Source organism: Rana temporaria, chromosome 11 (genome assembly GCF_905171775.1).
Source record: "Rana temporaria chromosome 11, aRanTem1.1, whole genome shotgun sequence".
Classification (NCBI taxonomy): Eukaryota; Metazoa; Chordata; class Amphibia; order Anura; family Ranidae; genus Rana; species Rana temporaria.
Window position 1 is genome coordinate 145556633 of NC_053499.1, and position 21781 is coordinate 145578413.

The 21781-nt window shown below is 44.5% G+C and overlaps 1 protein-coding gene across 1 annotated transcript in view; it reads right to left on the reverse strand.

Moving 5' to 3' along the window:
- ZNF469 (zinc finger protein 469) overlaps window positions 1–21319 on the reverse strand; it is a 123901-nt gene extending 102582 nt beyond the window's left edge. The window contains exon 1 of the mRNA XM_040329378.1: window positions 21030–21319. The gene's annotated coding sequence lies outside the window, so the exon portion shown is untranslated. The remainder of the gene's footprint in view (window positions 1–21029) is intronic.
- Window positions 21320–21781: the final 462 nt, after the last annotated feature.

Genomic DNA, 21781 nt, shown 5'->3' on the forward strand with positions numbered 1-21781 from the left:
TGTCAATCCAGGCCACTCTGCAGCCCCTCTGCACTGTCGAACCCTCCAGAGACTCGAGACTCTACATCTTCGCTAGGGGCTTCGCTATACAAACTAAGTGAAGCCATGGTGGACCTACGGTAGTGGTTACGTCATGCCGTCAAACGGAACGGCGAGACATTTTCAACTCCTCACCGGATTTCGTCATAGGGTCGGATACCAGCCGCCTCGGCTGGGGTGCTCGGTGCAGTCCCTCGTCCTCCGGTAGGACGTGGTCCGCAGAGAACCCTCGGCTGCACATCAACACGTACACCCCTGACGGCCTTTTTTGCCATCGGAAGTCTGTTGCCACGCACGTCCATCTGCTGTGTGCTATTGCGTTCGGACAACGTACCCGCAGTCCGGTACGTCGATCGCTTGGTGGGCCCCTGATCCAGAATCCTAGCGGATCTAGTAAGACTTCGGGCACTTCTGCCTGGAATGCAACATCGTCCCGATTGCGGGATATGCCACAGACTATCCCTATAGGGTGGCAGATTGGATTCTCTTTACCTGACCGATTCCAATGATTGGCGACCGCACCGGTCAGGGTCCCTGATCCTCGCTCACTTTGCGGATCCTTCTCTATGGACCTGTTCGTTCCCCGTATCAACCAACAGTTTCCGCGCTCTTACAACCGGAGGCCGGATCCGGAGGCGCACCATGTGGACGCCCTCCACCAAACGTGGTCACAGGGGACACATTACGCGTTCCCCTGTTCCCGGTGACCCTCAGGGTCCTCCTTCACTTAGCGAGCCGGAGGGCATCAGTCGGGCGGTTCACTCCGTGGTGGCCAACGCAGCCATGGTTTCCCCTCCTTCTGAGGATGACGGTGGAACTCCCCAGGTTGTTTCCTCATTCCCCCCACCTCCTCGCTGGTCCGAACGGGGATCTGCACCCTCTACTCACGAAGCACATCCTACCTCTCCTCACGTGGTTAGTATCGGGGTTCCGGTCGCAGACTACGACCTTTCGGGAACAGCTAGGGATTCCCTGCCTTGGACTGGGCCCCGGGACTAGATCGGCATCTCGATCTACCTGGGGGACTCTGGGTTACTTGGTGTGATCAACGACGGGTCGACCCCGTTCAAGCGCCAGGGTCTGTAATAGCCAATTATCTGGCGGACTCTTTGGATCCGTTGGTGTGTCAATTTTGAAGGCGTTAAGTTTAAATCGCCCAATGTACCAGCACACTTGGGATTTTTCCAAGGTCATGATCATGTTCTCGGGCTGGGGGACGTTGACACTCTGTTTTGAGGTTACTGTCTTTCGAGCTTACTGTCTTCTTGTGTCTGATTTCCATCATCGTGGGTCAGACGTCAAGGTTTTGGACATATCCAGGCATCATTCCTCGCCTCAGAGACTCAAGTCTTTTTCCGTTGTGCGTTGGACCAGACGGTACTTCGATCGGTTTTCTACCCGTTCTTCCCCGCACATCCACAACTGTATGTGGTCCGCTGTCTACAGACTTATATGTCCTTGACAGCCTCGCTGCGATCTTCGCAAGTCTTTCAACTCCTCGTTTCCTACGTTAATCCTCTCTTCCCGGTTTCCTCTGTGACTTACTATAGCGGCGGACTGTTGTCAGCGACCGCTTTTCCGCCAATCCCGCTTTGAACAGGAGGTACACATATCTATGTCAGTGTTGTGGATTATTTTGATTGTTATTGGTCATATGCATTGTTATAGCTTTGAACTTGCATAAGATATGAGCCTCCTGTCTGATGTATAATTCGAGATTTTCCTAGCTTGTGACGGAAAATATTAATTATATGAAGACAGGAGGCGAGTATCTTCCCTCCCAACCCAACCCTGTCACGAGGTTGTCTCTCTCTCGTTCTAGACTGATGAACCACGCACCCTGCAAGTCGGAGGCTGGTACGCCCCGGGAGTTCGTTTTCACTATCCCCGTTGGGATTGCTGTCCGTTTCAATCCATGGGTTTAGTTCACCGCAGATGGAGGTTCCTACTGCGTTCCAGATCCGGAGTCGAGATGCCGTTGACTGAATCCGTTGGTCCATGTTCCTGAGGACAACTGACCGGTCGGCTCCGAATGGTTTGGGTTTCCTATAGTCCCCGTTGGGATGAAGTTGGTCCGGATGAAGTTGGTCCGTGTTGGCCTTGTCCTTTCGTTTCCTCCAGATTCGGATGTTGTGTTCCGGTCGGAAGGTTCCCGGCAGCCGCGGAGATGTCTAATTGGACTTTCGGTTCCTGTTTACACTAATTCGCATGAAGAAAGAGGAATAGGTTACCTCAGACAGTCCCTTATATAGGCTACGGTCTGGGAGGGGCTACGCTGGCCCAGGGACTGCTGGGAAGGGTAGTTCTTTGAATTTTTTAAGTTACAATAAATGTTTACTGTATTTCTGCTATGGGCATTATTAAAGAAAGATAATGCATAAGATACTCGCCTCCTGTCTTCATATAATTAATATTTTCCGTCACAAGCTAGGAAAATCTCGAATTATTATCTCTGTGCACTTCCATCGCCGCCAGCAGTGTTTTGAAGAAGGAAATAAATCCACGCTCTATTGAAGGCTGTGCCAGCCTGTGCTCTACTCACTCTTCACCTATGTGCTTACAGGCACCTTGTATCGGTCCTTATTTCATTAGCCTCATTTATCATAATTGTCCAAAATTAAAGTCTGTTGCCCCTATAAACCATTAAGTGTTAATCAATGGTATGCATTTACTAAAGGCAAATAGACTGTGCACTTTGCAAGTGCAGTTGCTAGAGGAGAAGCTCTGCTGACTTTCGTCATCCAGTCATGTTCAAGCAAAAATGCAGTTTTTTTTTCCTTCTTTGCATTTTATTCAGTATTTTTTACAACGTGAAGCTTTAAGTACCTAATTGTAAAGTAAAAAAAAAAAAAAACATGTTATATTTACCTTCTCTTTGCAGTTGGTTTTGCACTGATCCTCCTCTTCTCGGGTGCCACTTCTGCTCTCCTAGCCCCTCCTTCTTGTTAAGTGCTCCCACAGCAAGCAGCTTGCTATAGGATCACCTAAGCCAAGTTTCAGCTCTGTGTGCCCTGCCCCCCTCTCTCTGGCTAACTGACTTTAATTGACAGTCGCAAGAGCTAATGGCGCTGCTGCTGTGTCTCAGCCAATCAAGAGGGAGAGTCTCGGACGGCCGAGGGACTCATGGACATCGCTGGACAGAGATGGGGCTCAGGTAAATATTAGAGGGGTGCTGGGGAGGTTGCTACACACAGAAAGTTTTTTATCTTAATGCATAGAATGCATTAAGATAAGAAACCTTCTGACATTACAACTCCTTTGGTTTCATTTACTAAGCTCTGGAGCAAGCGCACTTGCAAAGGGCAGGGTCTATTTGCCATTAGTATATTCCCCCCCATAGAGTACTTGAATTTAAAGTATTGCTAGTATTAGCTTCTTTGTCACCTTGATTGACCAGGCTGAGATTATGTAGCTCCTGCAGTTCATTCATTCTGGCAGCCCGCACATACCCCCCACATCTAACAGATGCCAGGATTGTGTACTGACCTGCATGAGCATGTCTGTCAGTGCAGAAATAGCAAAGAACTGCTAGCAGTTTCATTGATTCTCTCTATATGGTCTGTGCTTTCTCCAGGTCACACTTTTACCATACCGCCTATTTAGAAAAGTCTGAACTTGGTGTTCGCTTTTGCTTCCTTACCTGCAGTGGAAATACGATAACTGCAATATTCCCACACTCAAACACTCTATTCAGTAAAACAGGAGTCTAGTCCTGTAACCTCAGTAAAATGTGCCAACCAGTCATTCATGGTGCTGTGACCTCAGTTGCTCTGGGTAGATGTATGTACAGTATAAGACTCAGTATGAGACTAATAGCTAGATTCAGAAATAGTTAGGCCGGCGTGTCAGTAGATACGCCGACCTAACTCGGAATCTGCGCCGACCTAAGTTTAAGTGTATTCTCAAACTGAGATACACTTAAACCTATCTAAGATACGACGGCTTGCGGCGTCGTATCTTAGGGTGCAATATTTAGGCTGGCCGCTGGGTGGTGCTTCCATTGCGTTCGGCGTAGAATATGTAAATCACTAGATACGCCTATTCACGAACGTACGTGCGCCCGTCGCAGTTAAGATACGCCGTTTACGTAAGGCATTTTCAGGCGTAAAGTTATTGTGTGCAATGCACACTGGGATATGTACACGGACGGCGCATGCGCCCTTCCTTAAAAAACGTCAATCACGTCGGGTCACAGTTAATCTACATAAAACACGCCCCCCACATCCTCATTTGAATTTGGCGCGCTTACGCCGGCCTATTCACGCTACGCCGCCGTAACTTAGCAGGCAAGTACTTTATGAATACAGTACTTGCCTAGCTAACTTACGGCGGCGTAGTGTAAATGCGATACGCTACGCCGCCGCAAAGATGCGGCGGCCTATTTGAATCTAGCTATAAGTTCTTATTTATTTATTGCTCATTAAGGGACACGGGATTCAATTAATCTTAAACACTTGGGTTAGCCTGACGCTTACAGGACGATTTGGACACTGGTAAACAAAAAAAAAAAAGCCTTTGACCAGCCATGTACAACCCTTCCCACTCCTAATATGCTTCTGTTAGTGTCCTAAGTGGATGAATTTACAATGATCAACTTTTATTTATTCATGTAAATTCCAGTTTGGCTTTCATTTGTTAGTACGTCTGACACTCCTCACTCGCCAGACTGACAATGCTGCTGTCCAGATGTGCTCCCTGTGCTCCTTCATCCAGAGTGGCTTGTCACTAATACATGAGATAGATGTATTACTGGCCAGATCATCAGGTGAACACAGAGGGGAAAAGCCTAAAAAAAAGAAAAGTAATGCAGCCATCATATCTAATGATTGGTAAGCTGCAATATATTACATTTTTGGTTTTGGGTTTTTTACCACTTTATTAAAGAATTAAGCAAACAGGATTTGTGTTCGTACTGTAAAAAAAAATTCTTGAAGTTCATTAAGGGACACAGATTTTACTCCTCTGTGTTTGTGATCTAGTCCTTATTACTGCTTTATTTACAGGCCTGAAGCATGCAGGAAGTGTGGGAGGGATTATACCGGACTGACAAATGGCTTCTTTGTCTGCCAGTGTCCAAATCCTCCAGTAGGTGGCAGTATAACTCAATTGCAGTGCAATCTCTTGCACTGAAACACAGTGTTACTGTTCCTAGTATTTGGCGTTGAATGTAAAACCTGTTGGGAGCCTCTGGGGAAAATTTTTAAACTTTATTTCCATTCAATTAGTGGGTTGCATAATTCTGTTTAATTAGTTATTATAGAGGGTGTATAGTATTTATATTACCATCACAGTCCAGAACTGTGGTGTGTGGAATGCTTTTGCAGCAATTATGGGGTTAATAGTTGGGTCATTTTCAACGCTATTTCACTTCTGTCCCGCCCACAATCAAACTTTTGCTCCTAGAAAGTTTCCACTGACCCTGACTCCCTGTCCCAATCAATCGTTTCCTCCAAATGTTCCTTTCACTAAATACGTTCGAAGCAAAACACATTACAAAATGTATATTTAAGGGAGCAGCCCCCTTGTGGAGCTCTTACTGCAAGTACTTTTTAGAGGATAAAGAAAATTATTACATTAAAACATTTATCCATTGACAGCAGGGTGATTATAAAACCATCACCTTGGTTCTGAGAATATCTATGTATGGCTCAGTGTAACTAGCTCCACTCAACTCATCAGCTGCATGTTTCCTGTGAATGAATGTACTACAAGTACTGTCAGACACTGCAGAAGAAGGTACGTAGTTCTAAATGATTAAATGCAAAGGCACTGATGAGCACCCTTTTAGTTCATTCTCAAGCCCTGCAGCTTTTAAACTGACAGCCTAAATGGAGGAACAATCTGGAGGCTGCAGAAGCCTGACATTGCACCCATGATCCACTGATCATGAGTGGAATGCTTTCCTAATGCCGTCCCTAATGCAGGAAAAAATATTAAATGCACATTTATTTTTTCTGCAAAAATATATTTATTATCTTTTCTAAAAATGTAAACTACCTAAAATCGCACTTACAATTGGCAAAATAAAAGCAGGCACATTAACCTCCTGTTTAACAGTATTCACAGCGGTGCATACAGAATTTGCATCATCCCCGTCTCCCCGACAGGACTCTGAGTAGCTCCGCACCCGTGCACAATGATGTCACTCACAGCCACCTGGCTTTACGTCCTAGGAAAGAATTCCTCAGAAGGAAGTCCACGTTGTGTGTGAGCATAGCCCTTAACATATTGCAGCTCGATTCTCTCACGACAATCGTGGCAAAATCACATTTTGTTTTCGGTACCATTTAGAATGAATGCCACCCAAAAAAATGCTGCACGTTTTGCAACGATTACCACGCGACTTATGCAATTACAAATTGCAACGGGTGGATGATGCCTGACAGTCTCCATAGAGTTAGTTTGGCATGACCGGTGGCAGTATTACTATTTGGCTGCATTTACACCTAAACACAGAAATTTTCAGGTTTTTATTTGAGAGTTTTACAAGCACATACAAGCGTTTTAAAAGTGCATTACAAGCATTTTACAGGTGTATTCAATTTTCAGATTTTTTTTGTTAGTCAGTAGAAAGCACTGGGGGTGAGGAGATAAAGGGGTAACCTGGTCCAGGTTACTTACCTTGTCCCCAGGATCCTGTAATGTAAACCCCCTCCCCCCCACTTGTGTGTCTGCGGGCCATGTCCTCTGCCTTGGTGTGCCGGGCTCCGTTACCTGCGAGCGTCGCCACGCAGGGGGTCGGAGCCTGGAGGCAGATTCAAACATTTAAAAAAACATAACACATCTGTAAGATTACATTACTGTATCAAATCATTTCACATCCCTTTTTTCCCTAATGCTTTCTCCAGTGCCCTGCCTGCACTTGTATATTATATATACTGTTCTTTCTGTCTGGAAACTTGAGATTGTCTATCGCAACCAAAAAGTGTCCCTTTACGTCAAAAGTGGTTTTAGACCAGCTAGAAAACAGCGATCGTGAATTAGAACACTTGCAGAATTGAGCGATAGTGTATCGTGAGGAGATCTATTTTATTATTATTTTTTATAATTATTTATAGTTATTTATTATATTATAATTTAAGATTTCGAGTTTCAAATATTATCATTCCCGGGATGTCTACTAGACTCTTGTTTGGACAAATTTAAGTGTGTAATTATTAAGAATGGTAGGCCTACAATATAAAAATCAAAATTTCTATGCAATACAAAGTACTGCTTTGAGATAAAAAAAAATCGGACATAATCATACCGCCAGGGTGACTACTGGCATAGTTTTAGACCTGTACATAGTAGACATTCACAGGGAAAGTGTGTGAGGGTAATGAAGATATAATATGGACATGGAGCTGTTCATAAACCCAAACAGTGAGGGGCTTTTATTGAACAAGATAGGAACAGGATAAGGCTTGAATCTAGTACATGTCAGGCTGATGCTGATTTAGAAAGTTAATCATTGTCTTCATTTCAAAACAGCAACCTTAAAGCGGAGGTCCCGTTTAAATTAAAAGTCAGCAGCTACTAACACTGTAGCTGATGACTTTTAATAAGGACACTTACCTGTCCAGGATGTCCACAATGACGGCAGCCCAAGCCGAGCAATCGCTCGGGTCTCGGCTGCCCCGCCACCATCCTTGGTGAGGGAATCAGGAAGTGAAGCGTTGCGGCTTCACTGCACGATTCCTTACTCCGCATGCGCGAGGCCGCGCGGCCCTGCGTGAATGGGCAATGTCTCCTGGGACACACACAAGGTCCCAGAAGACACCGCTCCCCCATTCCCCAGGAAGCACCCAGAGGAGGAGAAGAAAGAAGACGGACCGCGGATCAGGAAGTGGCAGATTAGGACGATCTGCCTAGCAACAGGCACTTCAGGTATGTATTTCTTTTTTTGCAGCATTTTTGAATCTTTCGCAATTACCTGCAATGGATTTATCATAATATTTGGCAAAGTTTTGTACTCAAAGCGGATCTGGTCATATATACTTTTTCATGCTAAGTGCAAGCATGCTAAGTAATGTGTAACACTTATGAGTACTGTATTTACTACCTACCAGATAGATCACAGAACTGCCTCTGATCATGCTTTCATCTGCCTTTCTTTTTAAAGTAGTAGTGCTATTATTGTTCAGGCATCACCCTGGGTCACCATCTACAGCTTTAACTAAGCTGCTGGGTCAGAAATGACACTGTCATGTCTGACACAAGTCAGAACTAGTTGCAGCCTCTTACGTTGAGACTCTCTGCAGTTACAAAATACGGTTAAAATTTTCAGTTGACAAGAGGAGACTGATGACATCAACGCCGTCTAGGCTGGAACTCAAGGAATGCGTTTTATGACACTTTCTTGAAAAAATGTATAGTTTTATATTGTGACATGTCCATAATGTATTTATGCTGATTTGTAAAGTTACTGCAATGTCCACTTTAAAAAAAATGCATTTCTTAGAAGTGGTAAGGCTCGTGTTTTATATTGGAGTAGTGTTGGATCAGTATGTATTCATTTTATATTAAATATTTTTTATTGCCTTGGGGCTCATTTACACTTGCGTTGATCTGCGGTGGATCGCTTTTCACAGCCACCTCCTGAATGTCTTTCTGTATCTGTGATGTCACTCCTCCTCCTGGCTGAATTTCAAAGTTCTTTGACTTCCTGTTTCCTTCCCTTTACAGTCCTAATACATCTCCCATGACCCTTTGAGCCTCTGTAGTTTTAGGGAGGGCTATGAGAGTCATGTGTACCATCTGTGGAAGTTGATGTCGGTGGAGCCCAAGGTTACTGTGGGTGTTTCTGGGCCTTCATATGGGTGGCAAAAAGTGTCAATGTGTCATACCCCCTCCTGTATAATTCCTGTCTTGCAGAATGCCAAAGAAAAATGGCTTACGGCAAGACTACAGAGGAAGGGCTATGGGAGATTTTTATGAAGGTGTTTCCTTCATGGACAAATTAATCACTTCACAGAGAGCAGGTGTTTCGTCAGATATGGCGAACCGTCAAAATTGGTAATGGAAGTGACGTTCCGTCTCCGCCATCTTGCTACACCCCACACTCCTCCATTATAAGGATACTCTGAGAAGGGGAAAGCGGACATCTTGTTACATCCACCAGCGTTTTCCACTTATTTTTAACTGGAAAGTGAGTTTATATAGTCAAATACAGTGCTTAGAAGTTCTTCTGACTGGTTAGATATTATAAAAGCAGCAAACTTCTGTCAGATTAGCAAACCTGTTAAATGAGCAGGCTTGCCACTGTTTTTAAAATTCAACATCATAAGAGTCAGACGGAGTTCCAAGTACTAGATTTCAGTATATAAACTCACTTTACTGTTAAATATAAGTGTAAAATGCAAAACTCCGGTGGGTGTAACAAGATGTCCGCTTTCCCCTTCTCAGAGTATCCTTACTATGGAGGAGTGTGGGGTGGAGCAAGATGGCGGCAATGGAAAGTCACTTCTGTTACCAATTCTGACGGGTCGCCATACCTGACGAAACACCTGCTCTCTGTGAAGTGAATAATTTACCCATGAAGGAAGCACCTTCATAAATATCTGACGAAACACAGGCTCAAGAAGGGCGTGATCTGAGGGGTGGGACTCTGAGGGGTGGAATATCCCACTGGTCGGCATATTTAACTGGGCAGGTAAAAAATTCTGATAGTGATCCATTTCATTCTGCCCAGCAATAGCACAGCTAGCTTTCAGAACATACTGTGTATGAAGGTGTTTCCTTCTTAAATAATGCTGTGAGACGGGACTTGGGAGGTTAGGACTCTTCCTGTAGGTGTGACTGGGAAGGATTGAAAGCTAATTAGGATGTGTTCAATCCCACCCACCCACCATCAGAGCTTTGAAGGAAGTTACATCATTTGCAGAGTCTGAAAGACTACAAAGGGGAGTGTTACAGACTCTAGCTCAGGGGTGCCCAACCAGTGGCCCGGGGGCCACATGTGGCCCGCGGAGCCCTCTGATGTGGCCCGCGACCTCCTGCTCTGGGATGGCTGGTTGGCAAGCCCAGATTGCAGGTTGCCAACCTGCCATCCGAGAGCATCAGTGTTGTAAATGAAGCCGAAGAAGCAAGCAGCATTTGAGAAAGTGCACCGCACCTGCAGGATATAATAGACGTCTATGGCAAAGTGCAGCTAACCGGCGGGAAAACTGCAGGTACACTGAACCGCAATAGACTGCAGACAATCAGTGTAAAAGCAGCCTTAGACCCCTTTCACACGATTGGTCTGATGTAAACAGACTTTTGTTCGTTTTACACCTGCCTACCTCCAATCCGATCTGCTAAAAAAAAGTGGATCTGTCCCCTTCCATCAGATTGGACCAGAGGGCCCATAGAGTAGATTGGGCTGTGCCTGTGTCTGCTTTGCATATGCAGACTGGACACAGACCTGTCATCTGCCCACTCCGCTCATTGTGGCCCATGGCTGGTTACTAAGTCGCTTAAGTGGCCCTTGGCCTTCTAAAGGTTGGGCCCCCCTGCTCTAGCTGCTCCATAAAGTGGCTGTGGAAGGTACACAGTCTTATCAGCAGGACACAGAGTTTCAAATGACATAGTACAGAAGTCCGATCTCTGCTGGGATTGATAATTCTATTTAGTTCTAGTGATAAGAACGTTGTAATTCAGCTTTAAGGAGGGGCAGTAAAAGCAAAGCTCCGCTGCCTATTTTTTACCGTCTCCCAACTGCAAGAGAGAAACTAAGACTTGCTGTTTCCCGCAGTATTGCTGGCAGGTGGGGGAGTTGAAAAATGCATAAACAGCATTTTTAGCCTTTAAAACAGTTATAGGTTTATCTTGGGAAGTGCCATGATTGTGTGCTTTTTGCAAAACCTGATTGCTGAAACCCAGATGTCACTCAGGGCTGTGTATTCTTTTCTCTGATCTCCCACTCTTTGGATACAAATATGAAGCATAGTCAGGCCGAATTCATGTCAGGTTTAATAAAATAAGACAGGAATCGGTTTCATGGCATCAACAGACTGGTAAGATCGCTGAGTTCAAGATTTAGAGGAGCAGTTTGTGTGCCAGCTGTGCTTTATTGAGCCATCTTTAATACTTTTGGGATGGGGAGGAAGTACAGCCAATTGTCAATGATTTGCAGAGTAAAGGGAAGTAGCAAGATACAGCTGCCAATTGTCAGTGATTTGCAAATTCTTTCTTCTATCTTCCTCATATATTCTGAGCAGCTGCACAGTACCACTGCCTAGTGTACTTATCATTTTTTTCTTTGCCTGTCGTGATAAATATCAACAGTCTAAGGGCATTTCCTTTACTATTCTGGCGTTATTTCTCTCATCCAGTGATCAGAAAGGATCTTAGTACTAATAAATACACAGTGGGGTTGATATACTAAAGGCAAATAGACAGTGCACTTGCTCAAGAGCTTAGTAAATGATGTAAAGCTTCACTTTGCAAAGAATAGCCAATCACATGAAAGAAAATGAAAAAAAAACAGCATTTGTTCCTGCACTTAATTGGATGATGGAAGTCAGCAGAGCTTCCCCTCTGGGGGTCAGCAACCTTTAGATCACGATCTACAGGTAGATCGTGGGCATGTGTCTGGTAGATCACAGTCTGGGCTTGCTGATTTCCATTCCAGAGTATCAAACTGAGTGTAATGCAGAGGGACTATTTATAAGCCAATGCCTCCTCGGTAGTGCTGGCTCCTGTCCCATGCGTAGTGATACCAACTGCACTCCATCTCTTATCCAGGCTAGAGGTCTCCAGAGTGGTGCCAGGAGCCGGAAAGAAGAGATTTTCAGATCAGTGTGAAGCAATACACTTTACATAATAGTATAGGGCTACTTTCACACTGATGTGCTGCGGTTTACCCACTTCACGGGTGCAGTGCAGTGTACCTGTAGCTTTCCTGCAGGTGTGCTGTGTTTAGCCATAGACTATTATAGCCATAGACTATTATATCCTGCAGGTTTGGTGCATTTTCTGAAAGCGCAGGAGTTTTGATGCACTTTTAGAAAGTGCAATATAAATGCAGGATATAATAGAAGTCTATGGCAAAGCTCAGCTAACCCTGGAAAGTTGCAGATGCACTGCAACCGCGGACTAGGCCAAAGCCGCGGCCTCGCCTAAAAATCCTGCCCGCAGCTCGGCGCGATCCTGGAAAAAGGCCGCTCGCCCTAGGCTCAGAACAGTAAAGGTTCAAATACATTGGCAGTTTGGGTGGTGGTAAAACCCCATAGAAAAGGCCCCAGACTTGGTGGTCAGTGGGGTAAAATAATTGCATAATGCTTGTGGGCAGTAAGAGGTATTGGTACTAGTAGAGGCCTGAAGAAGGAGCATGCTCTGAACACGTGCTACGGACGTGGTAGTGATGTCATCTCTGTCTTCTGAGTGTACCTGAACAGTCTAGAAATGCTGGGATCCACCAGCGTCTCCGCCTCTCTCGGCTGCATCCCCGCTGTAACACTGATCCTCCGGGTGAAGCAGAACAAAAGCGCTTCATACACATGCAATTTGTGAGTGTCTCTTCTTTGTATTTCTTCATTAAAATCATAACTGCTACTAGATGGCGCTGCTTTCTTCTGGCACTATTTATTTTCAACGTAAAACACAGATGGGACACAGGAGAACAGCAGAAACCAATTAGCAGGTAGACAATATTCTTTGGCACTTTTTATGCAAAGTTTGACTGAAGTGTACTTTTCTATTTACTGACACCAGCCAACTGTGTTAATAATAATTAAGTAATTGGGTATAAAAAGAGAGTTTTATATCAGATTCGACTTCTTTTGTGGTTGTGGCCTGGACCATAATTTTAGGTAGACATTATGTTCTGTTTGGTTGTATTGTTTGAAGGAGACATAACCGAATATAAAAATGTATTGCCAGCAGGTGAGCAATGCTAGATCTAATGTGTGTGATATTTCCTAGTTACTGTACATGTGTATATTGCAGTAGGTTATGGTGCATTCAGCTCCACAATGCTAGACAGTGCAGACACGGTCTGAGAGGCACAGACCAGACAAACAGATGTGAAACGGAAGCAGTTTATTTAATAATCTAAGGGCCTCATAGCTATACCAGCACTATCCACCTCCTAGGGCACATACATGCAATATGCTAATGGGTAAAGAATCCAAATATTTCTTCAGAAATTTGAGTAACTTTTTCTGAATTTGATTGCAGGCTCTGCAAGGTATTATTACCTTCAGCTGTCAGGACACTTACACAATACACTGTGCAAGCAAGCGAGTAACTGCTTTTGCAGAGCTTGGTGTAAATTATGGGTCACTGACAGAAGACGCTGCTTCAGGGCAGAAGTGAGGTACCGACACTGAAGACGGTAATGTAAGAGCAGGAGGTGCTAAGGGGCAAATTTAGCGTACATTTTAGACACAATGACCAACTTTGTTTCCTGGAGATTATTGTTGGAAAATAGATCAGCTTTCTATGGAATGCGTGTCCCTAGAGCAAAATTTAACAAACCTACTACAGATTACCTAGTAAACAGTACTATAAGACTTTAGAGTAGGCTTATAGCTTCAGCCTTAAAGGGCAACGCCAATAAAAGCAATTGGTTAAGCTCCTAATACTTTCCAGTAAACACAACAAATCTGCCAAACTCAATAACATTTTTAGTTGAATTCATTTTAAAGCTGAACTCCAGGTATTCAACCAGTCTGTAAAATGTGCTGACATACTATAAGCGTAGTTTAAAGAAGTATTTGCCACCTAGTGGACTTATCTCTTTACTGTACATCTGAGAGTTTTATAGAACTTAGGAAGTACAGCTATCCCTATGCTCCGTGGGCTCTGACTGGAGAGATGCTTCCTTCTTAAACACAGCAGCTTTGCCTGCCACACCCCTCTGATGTCCATTAACAGGAGCCTTTGTATTTTGTGAATGGGTTCACATAACACAAAGTGCTCTGTGAATGGGCAGGAGGTGGTGAGGGGTGGGCAGAGCGGCTGCATGTGATGCTGCTGCTGCTGCTGGGACTGGGACCAGAAGGTCCAGCTTTGAAAACTGGTTGAATTCCTGGGATTTATCTTTATTGAATCCCAGGTGCAATAAACACAATTTTTTAAAGGCTTAGGCCTCGTACACACGACCGTTTTCCTCGACAGAATCCATCAAGAAACTTGGTGGCAGGAAAACGGTCGTGTGTATGTTTTTCATCGAGAAAACTGTTGAGGAACTCGACGAGAAGAAAAGAGAACAAGTTCTCTTTTTCCTCGACGGGAGTCTCAATTTCCTCGTCAGGCTGGTTTTCGACGAGAAACACGTTTGTGTGTATGCTAAGAAACCCGCGCATGCTCAGAATAAAGTATGAGATGGGAGCGCACCTTCGGTAAAAGTAGCGTTTGTAATGGAGATAGCACATTTTTCACGCTGTAACAGTCTGAAAAGTGCAAATCGTCTCTTGCCAAACTTTTACTTAACACGCAGTAACATGAGATTAGCAAAAGCAGCCCCAAGGGTTGTGCCAGTGGAATCGAACTTCCCCTGCCATTGTATGTGTTGTACGTCACCGCGTTTGAGAACGAGGAGATTTGGTCTTCACAGTGTGTACGCAAAGAAAGCTTGTCAAGTTTCTCCACAAGCCTGACTCGTCGAGGAAAATGATGTTTCATTTACGACGAGTTCCTCGGTCATGTGTACGAGGCCTAACAACTAATTTTCTTTAGAAGGTAGCTACATCCTGAATACATTCCATGGCATATTTGCTATGCTAAGCAGCATTAACAAATAAGAGTTAGCTTGGGAGTTCCGGGACTTCCTTTTTCCTGCCCATAGAAGCATTTCTAAAAGGTGTATGGTGTAAGAATGTGTAAGCACACAGAGCTACATACTACATGGTAACTATGAGGCCTGCGCACTAAAGTCCTGCCTTGCCACTGGCTCCAGACGCCGCTACTTGTCCTTAAGTTTATGAGCTAACCCCAGAACACCTCATTTCTTAGAGAGGGAAGAAGGAGAGGAAAAATAAATGCTAAATGGAAAAACATTACTCTCATCTCACTAAACTTGAAGCTTGCATTCACAGCAAACCATACAGATTGTCAGCAACAGAATCCAACTCTGGTGTACTTACAGATGAAAGTCAGCACAGACCACATCTAGTCAGATCAATGTTGTATAACCTACTATAATTTCTGTAATCCACAGAGTCTGTCTGAGAAATCAGTGAGACATTAATAGCTGTCATCCAGGAGAATACAAAGTCTCTCTGCTCTGCAGAGTTGTATAAAATGCTGATAAACTGAAACTTCAAGTTCCATTGTCAAGTTGTTGAGATCATTAAAGAGGAGCTCCAGTCATTTTTGTGTTATCAGTCAGCAGCTACAAAAACTGTACCTGTTGACATTTTATGAACACACGCTCACGCCATCCCTTCTCTCCCTCTTCTCTCCCCAGCGCTGGCATCCCTACTGTGGACACCCCGGCTGTGACAGCTTGCAGCTTTACAGCCAGATGCCCACTGTGCATGCATGAGTCACACAGCATTGAAGGGCCCAATGAGCACCGTGACCTCCATCACCTGTAAATGGAAGAAGTTTGGAACCACTAGGACTCTTCCTAGAGCGGGCTGCCAGGCCAAACTGTGCGATCAGGAAGAAGGACCTAAGTTAGAGAGGTGACCAAGAACCAGATAGTCACTCTGACAGAGCTCCAGTGTTTCTCTGTGGAGAGAGGAGAACCTTCCAGAAGAACAACCATCTCTGCAGCACTCCACCAATCAGGCATGTATGGTAGAGTAGCCAGACGGAAGCCACTCCTCAGTAAAAGTATGACAGCCCCCCTGGAGTTTGCCAAAAGGCACCTGAAGGACTCAAAACAAAATTCTCTGGTCTGATGAAACAAAGATTGAACTCTTTGGCCTGAATGGCAAGCGTCATGTCTGGAGGAAACCAGGCACCGTTCATCCCCTGGCCAATACCATCCCTATAGTGAAGCCTGGTGGTGGCAGCATCATGCTTTGGGGATGTTTTTTAGCGGCAGAAACAGGGAGACTAATTAAGATCAAGGGAAGGATAAATGCAGCAATGTACAGAGACATTCTTGAAGAAAACCTGCTCCAGAGGGCTCTGGACCTCAGACTGGAGCGAAGGTTTATCTTTTAACATGACACCGACCCTAAGCACACAGCCAAGATAACAAAGGAGTGGCTATGGGACAACTCTGTGAATGTCATTACGTGGCCCAGCCAGAGCCCAGACTTGAACCCGATTGAACATCTCTGGAGAGATCTAAAATGGCTGAGCACCGACGTTCCCCATCCAACCTAATGAAGCTTGAAAGGTCCTGCAAAGAAGAATGGGAGAAACTGACCTAAAATAGGTGTGCCAAGCTTGTAGCATCATACTCACAAAATACCCAAGGCTGTAATTGGTGCCAAAGGAGCTTCAACGAAGTATTGAGCAAAGGCTGTGAATAATTATGTATTTTTACCAAGTTTTTTTCTTTCAAAGAAATTAAGGGTCTATAATTGTTATCATAGGTGTATTTCAAATGATAGAGACATAATATCAACCAGAAAAAAACTGAAAAAACACATTAAACAAATGTTATAAATTGAGTTGCAGTTCAGCTAGTAAAATAACTATTTGATCCCCTACCAACCAACAATAATTCTGGCTCCCACAGACTGGCTACATGTGGTACACAGATTAGTCCTGTCAATTTAAGAAGGTATGTAAAGCAGGATGAACAAATATCTGCGCTAACAATAGAAATACAATAAAATAAAATAAAAAAGCAGCCAGCACAGTTTGTAGATAAATCAAACACAAAAATTAAAGTCCAAAGTGCAGCGCTTGAAAATAGTGATAAACAAATAATAGTCCAAATGATAACGGATTCCAATGGAAAGTGAAGATGAAAAACTTCCACCAAGCTTCAGGGTGCACAAAGCACACCAACACCCAGTGCAATCAATCTGCTTACCAGATGAATATGAAAAACAGGCATGTAATCATATAGTGCAGAGGTTCAATGGTGGACGGCAACACTTCTAAACTTGGTATGCAGGATTGGGTTGATCCAAAAACATCGGTACCAGAAGATCATCAGAACTCACATAAACGGATGGATTGTAGTGCAGTCATAAACAGGACATTAAACTATACTCTGTACACATTAGCTGTAGTTCCCGTTCCTGTTCCAGAAGTCTGCACATGGATGCCTGAACCCTCCGAGGATTTATTCTTTTTAAGAAGGTGCTCCTAACGACAACTCATTATGTGTATAAAAGACACCTGTCTACAGAATCTCTTTCCTCCATTTAAACCTCACCATCATGAGCAAGACCAAAGAGCTGTCAAAGGACGTCGGGACAAGATTGTAGATCTGCACAAGGTTGTAATGGGCTACAAGACCAGCAAAAAGCTTGGTAAGGAGACAACTGTTGGAGTAATTATTTGCAAATGGAAGAAATACAAAATAACCATCGGCCTCGGTGTGGCGCACCATGCAAGATTTTGCCTCATGAGGTAAGGATGATCATGAGAAAAGTGAGGGATCAGCCCAGAACTACACAGGAGGAGCTTGTGAATGACCTCGAGACAGTTGGGACCACAGTCACCAAACAAACCATGGGTAACACAATATGCCGCCATGGAGTGATGGAGATTTTTCAGAATGGGAGCAGACAGAACCTGGAGTAGCTTTGTATTGCAGCCAATCATCTTCTATCGTTCATTTACAAAGCATATCTGAACAATAAATCTAAACAAACAATCTGAAGGTGGAAGCTGATTGGTTGTCATGTACAGCTGCCTGATTCTGTCCGTTCAAATTTTACGGCGTTCCAGTAAAGTCTGGTGCAGGAAAAATGTAGCATTTTCTACTTTTTTTTTCTGGAACTGGAACGGCAAGCACTGGTGTGAACTATGCTATTGAAAACTATGGGCCAGATCCTCAGAGCGAGTACGCCGGCGTATCTACGGATACGGCGGCGTACTTTCAAATCACCCACGTCGTATCTTTAGTTTGAATCCTCAAACCAAGATATGACGGCATCTGGGTTCGATCCGACAGGCGTGCGGCTTCGTACGCCTTCGGATCGTAGATGCAATACTTCGGCGTCCGCTGGGTGGAGTTCTCGTCGTTTTCCGCGTTGGATATGCAAATTAGCTATTTCCGTCGATCCATGAACGTACGCGCGGCCGTCGCATTCTCTTACGTCGTCTCTAGTCGGCTTTTTTGTGAATCGGAATGTACGTCTAAAGTTTAAAAAAAATGACGTCCTAGCGACGTCATTTAGCGAAATGCACGCCGGAAAATTTCGGGACGGCGCATGCGCAGTTCATTTGGCGCGGGGACGCGCTTCATTTAAATGAAACCCGCCCAATTTGAAATCCGCCGCCAGAAATACACTACGCTGCCGTAACTTACGGCGCAAAATCTTTGAGGATTTGAAAGAACGCCAGGTAAGGTACGGCGGCGTAGCGTATCTCTGATACGCTGCGCCGATCTATTTCTATGTGGATCTGGCCCTATATATCCTACTTCCCATGCAATTTTTGATGCAGAAAAAACGCACTGGACTTCATGTGGTGTGAACTGGTTCTCAAACATATTTATTAGCACTGTACTTTCAATAAAACCAATGTTAAATGATAAGGAAACATGCCATAAGACTAATCAACACAAAGGGCACAGTACAGGGGGGGGGGGGGGGGTCAGGAGGACACAGTACGGGGGGGGGGGGGGGGGGGGAGAGGGAGAGGCACAGTTCAGATTTAGGGACACAGCCATCTCGGGACAGCTTAGTAAAAAGCGTGACTAGCCCAGCAAATCAGGGACAGTTGGCAACTTTGATCTAATGCAAGATTATTATGGGGCCCCAATGCACCTGGGGCCCCTGGGCAGTGCCCATGCGTTAAGATGGCCCTGGCCATAGTTTCTTGTAGTTTGGCACGGGTTAAGAAACTGCCCTTTTAGTAATGTTTGTCCTTTTATCCGCTCCCTATATATTTCCCAGCCTCTGTTTTATGTGGAACTCCAAAGCTTCCCATACTATTCCTCTGATGCTCTGAGAAGGAGTCCTTATATGCCCAGCAAGGGTTAAGCAGCAGCGTCTGTGAAATTTGGAAAACCGCAAGCTTTGCTCTGCCCAGCAGTGAATGGGAATTCACTTAAGTGCCTCGTCTAACAGTGACAGTATCCAGTGTACACATCCAGCATGGTGTAGCAGTAAATACCAGGCGTAACTGTGTCATTATATATCCGTCAGCCCCTCTGATCAGCTCCCTGCGGATTCCTGGCCAGGAAACCTACCTACGCAGAGGTGGGGAGGTCTGAGACATTACACACTGACAGCGGAAGGGGCTTCTGTCTATTACCCAAACAAAATCCTCCTTCTCTCAAAAGAGGCATCAAAGCGCTGCTCAGCGTCAGCGTAGCAGAGGGCACTGTGATTGGCACTGGTTAGCCAAGACCCCAATACATGTCAAGCTGTGGCTGAGTGAGAACAGTACTTGTCTTGGCAGATGCCGCAGTTTGCAAAGGAATTAAGCTACAGAGACGGCTGCACATGTGTCTTTAGAATAACCCCACAGTACTCCCTTATTCTACATACTACCGCTAACTGCTGTCATTATCACACACAGAAAAGGGCTCTGTTCTAAGAGACAAAAAAAAAAAGTATTTATTCCGTTTTCCATTCCAGATTATTACAGCATGGCAAGTTAACCCCATCCATGTCAGATTCCTGAGCACACTCCAAATCTTGCAGAGAGCAGATAAAAAATTAATCAGTCCTCACAGAAAAGATACCGGCAGTGAAAGTGTAGGACAGGGGTTAATGATGACAGGAGAAAGAAAGGAATGCCCCTTAGTGTCTAGCAAGATGAGGAACTCCCCTTGAAGAGACAGCTGTTTTGCCTACAGCTGATGTTGAGTCCACGCCCCTTCTCCAACCCACAGGCAGAGATTAAAAATCCCGATCTCGAGCAAAGGCAGGTCATTGTACCGTCCCAGCCAGAAGAACTGCTACAATGTATTTCACCATCCTTCATTCAGAACTTGTCACATCCATTCATTCATTGACTTGAAACTTTGGTATCACATGACTTCATAGACTGGGGTTTTTAAAGATGGCTACCCCATGGTGCCCTTAATATTTGTTTCATGGGAGAGTAACGTTGTATAGGCTGCAACTTGATGTCTAGTTAATAAATAGTTAAAAGAATCATTTGATACATTCAGTATACAGTAAGTGATAGGAAGGGTTAAATGCCTTTGATGATCCATACAACTGAAATGAAAAAAATAAAAAATTGAGCAAAATCTGAGAAAGTAGGCAGGGGGAGCTAGTGACAGCAGCCTAATCTGTCAAACGGGCAATGTATAAATTCCCGGGTCCCATGCCGTGATATGAAGATGAGCCCTGGCAGAGAAAGGGTACATATATATCATGCATATAATTTATATCATACATATATAATATCATATATATTTCATACATATGTATATCATTACCTATTCTGACACACTTTCTAGGAGAGTGATACAACGGCTGTCACACTGTTAGAAAAACATCTGTCACAACTTTGAAATGCCACAGCAAGCTGTCCCCTCCTTTATTTACCCATCAAAGGAAATAAGAATGCATGCTATACTCAGAAGAGACCAAAAGTAAAATCACTAAATGAATGGCAACACACTGCCAGCACAGAATAGTTTCCAACATCCAATGGCGTAGGCTGGCTGACTGTCAGTTTTCTTCATGGGATCCAATTATAGCGTGCTGCCCACTGTACCTCCTGCCAACACAGCACTACTGCCACTGCATCTGACCACAGCTCCTATGCCTGGAAAATGCCAGTGCTCACAAAATTCTACTCCTTGCACATAAAACTTGCATCCAGTCTAACTGCACCTTTAAAGTCACTGTGTCATTTGCCAATCACTGCCAGCCATTTAACCAACAGTATCACAGAACTGAAGACACTATGCAGCCTGCTATATAAATGCACATGCACAGATTATATCAATCCAGCTGCAAGGTAGTGGAGAGAAGCCTTACCTCCATATCAGTTTGCTGTCATGGGGGGTTTCCTTATTGTTCCGGCTGCAGCAGTCATTGGGAGCGAGAGACAGCAGCGGTAGTGTACTAGTTCCGTAGTAATGTATTAACAGACTGAGAAAGCTTCATTACTGTGCAGAGTGCCTGGAAGTGAAGCTCACGCCCTCTCAGGCTGCATTAGCCAGTAGCACGGAGCATCCAGCAGCTGTAGGCTCAGTCACTGCTCAGCTGCTGGAATAGGATTTCCCCTTCCCCCCTTCTTCTGGGCTGCTGTGCCACTGCTGTCACCTGTCAGTGCCTACTGCTGCTTTGGGTTAAGGCAGCGAATGCACCCTAGTTTTCTTTTCTTCTTCAAACCTTTGGTTTATCACATATGCTAATAGGCAAACACTTTTTGAAGCTAGATTTATGACAGATTTTTCCAAACATTTCCAGATGGCGATCAGGCTAAGGGCATAAAAGAGGTTGAAATATGCACCAGATTGAGCGTTTTAAATGAGGCATTTTTTGTATGTGTAATTGAATAAATTTTGTGGGCCAGATTCTCAAAGGACTTACGACGGCGTAGCGCCATGTTTGCCGTCGCAAGTCCGAATGAGAGCCGTCATATCTATCCGGCTGATTCTTAGAATCAGTTACGCATAAATTTGGCTAAGATACGAGCGGCGTAAGTCTCTTACGCCGTCGTATCTTAGTTGCATATTTACGCTGGCCGCTAGGTGGCGCTTCCGTTGATTTCCGCGTTGAATATG